This window comes from Muntiacus reevesi, chromosome 1 (assembly GCF_963930625.1).
Source record: "Muntiacus reevesi chromosome 1, mMunRee1.1, whole genome shotgun sequence".
NCBI classification, from domain to species: domain Eukaryota; kingdom Metazoa; phylum Chordata; class Mammalia; order Artiodactyla; family Cervidae; genus Muntiacus; species Muntiacus reevesi.
The window spans coordinates 116,826,438-116,832,437 of NC_089249.1; positions in this window are offsets into that span (position 1 = coordinate 116,826,438).

Here is a 6,000-nt window from a genome sequence, read left to right on the forward strand (position 1 = left end):
ATGAAGTAATGTGACTAGATGCCATGATCTTCGTTTTCTGAACGTTGGGTTTTAAGCAAGCTTTTTCACTCTCCTACATTCTCATCAAGAAGCTCTTAGTTTCTCTTCACTTTCTGCCATTAGAGTGGTGTCATCTGCATATCTGAGATAGTTACCTCTTCTGGCAATTTTAATTTCAGCTTGTGATTCATCCAGCTTGGCATTTTGCATGATTTACTCTGCATACAAGTTAAATAAGCAGGATGACAATATATAACCTTGCCATTCTCCTTTCCCAATTTTGAACCAGTCCGTTGTTCTATGCCCAGTTCTAATTGTTGCTTCTTTACACGCATAAGGGTTTCTCAGAATATAGATAAGGCAGTCTGATAGTCTCATCTCTTCAAGAATCTTCCACAGTTTGTTGTTATCCATACAGCCAAAGGAAATGGCAACCCACTCCATTATTCTTGCCTGAGAAATCCCAGAAGAGACTGGTGGGCTGCAGTCCATGGGCTCGCAAAGAGTTGGACATGACTGAGCAACTAAACAAAAACAACAAATAAAAATTTGAATCACCATGTTGTACACCTGAAACTAATTTAACATTATAAGTCAATAAAAAGCTTAACAAATGTTCTGATAGGGGAATTATAAAGTGCTGCAGCAGCAGTAGCAGAAAATCTCTTGACAAGGATTGAGCTTACTATGTGCATCAGGGCAGGCGCTGAAGAAAGAGGGACTTTATGATGCCAGCATGAAAGGTGAAGAGGAGCTAAGTGGAGAGAAAGAACCTGAAAGAAGGTGAATATGACTGGAAAGTCAGATTATCAATCATTTTGATGGGAAAAAATTAAAATGATGTATTTAAAGAAGATAGAAGATTGAGAAATAAGGCTAAAGAGGTACCCATAGATTAGATAATAGAACTTGTCTCAGCCCTGGACTCTTGCTTTTAGCCTGTGTCTAATGCTGGAAATCTGTTATTATGTTATTGTGAAATCTAAAATGAAAATTTAGCTTCCAGAAATATTTGCCATAATGAAAAGGAAATTCTAAAAGGACAGATCTGAATATGTGTTTGTTGAGCTGTTGGAAATGATGAGAAGCTTGGTGGAGCTCATTTTTAACATGTTCCTGTTGGTTTTTGAGGGACAGGCTCTGAAAAAGTCATTGGAATATTAATGAAAAGTTTTACTATGAGATAAAAATCCTACAACTAGAACAAAAAACACACATTAACCAAAAATAATAGTGGGATATAATTTCCATGGCTACTAAAATATTATTCTGGTTTTTGTTAAGTTGAGAAATGAAATGGATATCTCATAAAGAGGTAAATGGAGTTTAGCCCAGTTACATTGGCTGGGAAGAAGCACAAATCTCACTTTTTCAATTCCTGCCACCAAAAATGGTGAGCTATCTAAATTTTCAACCTTTGAGATGAAAATTCTAGTAGGAATATTTGCCCTATTAATGTGATATAGGAGAAAAATGACCAGTGAAGTCCAGATAGAATGCAATATGCATATTCTATAAATAACAGTGATTTAACAAGAGTAAAAATGATAGACTCTAACATCTTTAGAGATTCAAAGCTATCAATTGTAGCAGAAATCAACTTCTCTCACATATTTGCAAAATGAATATATTTTCACTTAAAACCAAGTTCATAGAAAAAGGTAACTGAAAGCCTGACTTTTGAGAAGTGATATAAACGAGGTGATACATGTTAACTTGTGTAGTGAAAACCATAGAGGTGCTTATCTCACATCCTTGTCCTCCACCAAAAAACAACAACAAAAACAAAACAGAAAAATAACACAGCAACCTCCTGCCTAAGGAGAGAAATTCCTGGGAGTGGGAATGGTGGTGGAAATGGGAGTGGAGCCATGTAAAATACACTAACATCTAAAGAGAGAGTTTTCAGATTTTGAAATCTGACAAAATATTTGTCAGAAAGATGGATGGGGTAAGGGTTTGTGAAAGATTTACAAATACTTTTCTTCAGAATTTTGGTAAGTTCTTGGTACTTATTTTTCTTTATGTGAACTAAATTTATTTTACCGAAAGTAAGCCAGGCACATGAAAAAGCTGGCTTAAAACTCAACATTCAAAAAAAGAAGATCATGGCATCCAGTCCTATCACTTCATGGCAAATAGATGGGGAAACAATGGAAACAGTGACAGACTTTATTTTCTTGGGCTCCAAAATCACTGCAGATGGTGACTTCAGCCATGAAATTAAAAGACGCTTGCTCCTTGGAAGAAAAGCTATGATCAACCTAGACAGCATATTAAAAAGCAGAGACATTACTTTGCCAACAAAGGTCCATCTAGTCAAGGATATGGTTTTTCCAGTGGTCATGTATGGATGTCAGAGTTGGACTGTAAAGAAAGCTGAGTGCAGAACAATTGATGCTTTTGAACTGTGGTGTTGGAGAAGACTTTTGAGAGTCCCTTGGACAGCAAGGAGATCCAACCTGTTCATCCTAAAGGAAATCAGTTCTGAGTATTCATGGAAGGACTGATGCTGAATCTGAAACTCCAATAATTTGGCCACCTCATGCGAAGAACTGACTCATTTGAGAAGACATTGATGCTGGGAAAGATTGAAGGTGGAAGGAGAAAGGGATGACAGAGGATGAAATGGTTGGATGGCATCATCAACACTATGGACATGAGTTTGCGTAAACTCTGGGATTCGGTGATGGATAGGGAGGCCTGACGTGCTGCAGTCCGTGGGGTTGCAAAGAGTCGAACATGCCTGAGAGACTGAACTGAACTGAAGCCAGACACATGAGAGTAATTAAATCAGAAGCAGAGGCGTGATTAAAAGCATGGATCCTGGATTTAGACACCTTGAGGTCTTAATTGTGTTATTTTCAAGCATGCACTCTAACCACCTGTCTCATTTTTCCAATATGTTAAAATAGAAACAAAACCTTCTAACTCTCTGATTGTTGTCAGGGTTAACACGAAATAAAGACAAAGATCTTAATTCAGGGGCATGTATAGATCCTACAAAAATGATTAGACAATGAAGATGTCAACAATGACTATATAATAATGATGATGCAGGAAGAAACCTCAATTGAGTGAAAATGTATATTCATCTCTTTTTAAATTCCAACTTCTCAAGTTGGAAATAAGTAGAAAGTAGAAGGTGTCCACCTTGAGACAGCAGCAAGAACTGAAACATTCAGAGAGAGAAAGCTGGGCGGGCACCCCCAACATCAAGTAACTCTCAGCCTAATCTCTGTTAGGCAATCAGACCCCAGAGCAAGTCACTGGATCATGGCTTTTGAATCTGGGAGGTTGCCTCTTCATGGTGGTTCTTGGAGCCATAGCTGCAAGAATCCAATTGTCTGCTCTGAATCCTTCTTCCTCCCAGAAATAATATATACACTTGGCCTGCTGGACACTTTCTGTCTTGGTTTTCCTCCTATTCTTACTGACTGCAATTTCTCAACCTCCTTTGCATGATGATTTTTTATATGCCCAACCTCTAAGTAATGGAATTCCTTAGAGCTCATTTCTTGGAATTCTTTCTTTCTTTATTCTGCACTCACTGTCTAGGTGCCAGGCATTTATAATGTATACTACATCCTTGCAACTCTCATGTTTACATCTAGGCCCTGATTTGTCACCTAAACTCCAAGTTCCTGTATCCAACCATCCATTTCTCATCCCCACTTATATATCTAATCACCATCTTAAATTTAACACAAGAAAACAGAGTTCTGCCTCAAACACTATCCACCCATCCCCCTGCCTTCCTCAGCTCATTAAATCGTAAGTCTATTTTTCAGTTACTCATGTTCCCAAATCCTTATTCATCCTTGTATTTTTTCTCTCATACCCTAAACCCCCCAAAATTCTAGTAGTTCTAAGTTCAAATAGATGCATTAAATGACCTCTTTTGCCACTTCTATCCCACTTTTATTTCCTCTCCCCTGTGTCCAAGCCATCATCTTTTCTCTCCTGGATTATATCGTAGTCTCCTAAGTGGTTTCCCTGCTACAACCCCTGCCCTTCCACCATCTGGTCTCAAATAGCAACTAGAATTATCTTTAAAAAATAAGTTAGATACTATCACATCTCTGCTCAAAACATTCTTAAGATTTTCAACATCACTCAGAGTAAAAATAACCTACATTGACCCAGTGGACCATTTTCTATGATTCACTTCCTGCTTTTTTCCTTGTTTGCTGTTTGCCAGCCACATTGCTTTCCTTGTTCTTCTAACACTGCAAGTATGTTTCTCCCTCAGGCTATTTGAACTTATTGTAGCTCTTCCTAAGATGTCATCCCCTCAAATGTCCAGAGGACTTGTCCATGTATTTCATTCAGGCCACTTTTCCTCGAATTTCACATTGTCATGGAGCATTCCCCTGTCCCGCCCATTCTAAAGAGCATCTTTCCCGTGACTTTACCTGCTTCTTTTGAGTTATTTTGCCTCGCAGAATGTAACACATTCCAGATTGTTTATTATATCTTTTGGATAGCTGCAATATTACTTATACCTAGAAAAGTGTTTGGCTCATGGTTGAAGAAATATATCTATTAAATATGAGCAAGTGCCTGGGAAAGAATAGAAGTTTTATCTTGCCAGTGAGAAAGGATCTCTTCCAATTCTTAGCTGGGATCTTTGGAACCAAAACTGAGATGGGCAGTGAGTACTTATAATAATACCTTGCCTAGTAAGGATTTTATTTTAAACACTTGATTTAAAATAGGCTACCTTATGGTTTAAAACTGTCAGTACATACCTCGTGATACATTTCTTCCAACAGTTATGCTCTTCTCCATCAAGGGGGGTGTTTAGGATCATTTTTTTTTTTTTGTAAATAAAATGCATCCCCCATGCACTTCCACCAAAAGATTGGTAAAGATTTTTCTGAAAAATGTGTTTATGTCATTTCTGGGACAGAAGGCAAATTGACCACACATTAAAATAAGATTTTTGGAGCTATGGAACTCTCTTCTTCCTTTCTCCCTGAGGTCTCTACTCTCCCTTCCAATAATATCTCTTGGTATAAGCCTGGCTAAACAAAGTAAACTGCACATATATTAATAGGAAAACAGCTGTTGAGCTGTTGCAAGAGCAATATCACCAACTAATATTAGGGCAATATATTTTGGTCTCTGAAGACAAAGAGCTTTTCAGTTCACCTTTGCATTATAACATTTGCACATTCATTAAAAGGGGAGAGGGGGAGGTATCTCAAACCAAGAACTAGAGTCCTTTAGAGGAGACTTTGAATTAGGATTCAGATCATACACCCTAGAAAGAAAAATAATGGAGCCAAGACCTCGTTAACCTGTGTTTGAAAAGCTTTTGGTGTATTTGCTTGTTTGTTTAACCACCGTTATTGATCAGATAGTGATCCACGGGACTTGTATGCATAGAACCAGTTCTGACTATTATGAGCTTCCCTTGCTAAGCTCCTCTGTTCTCCCACCTTAGAAGGTCTCTGTCTTGTTTCCTCTTCCCTACCTCAATATCTCTCTCAGTTCACCCATTCTGGTCCTCTTAAGTCCAAGAAGGTTTCCCTTCCATCTCTAATAAATGTTCATTTTGGCCTCCAGTCAGATACAAACTATAGGTAATTTTTGCATCATGTCAGCATGTGTAGTGAGTGTCATGTGAGTATATATGTGAGTATGAGTGTTTTCTCTCCTCCAACTAATCTGTAAAGTTATTGAGAGGAGACAGTAGATTTTTACTAAGCCATGTCTCAAAGAATCTCAGTGCTGTGTACAAAGTTGGCCTCCATGAAGTGTCACTGGGGAAGTATGTGTTTGCATGTATGGATCTGTATGGTGTTAATGTGAGGAGTCTAAGCTTTGCAATCTGGACTGGCTGCCCACTCACTGTGTGACTATTGCCAAGTTTATTCACAGTGGAAAATAAAAATGTCTTCCTCAAGGTGGGTGGTTGAAGGAATTGAGATGTCATACTTGTTAACTGGGTTAGTTCAGAGTCAAGCAAATAGTAATGTCTTACTAAATGTTGAA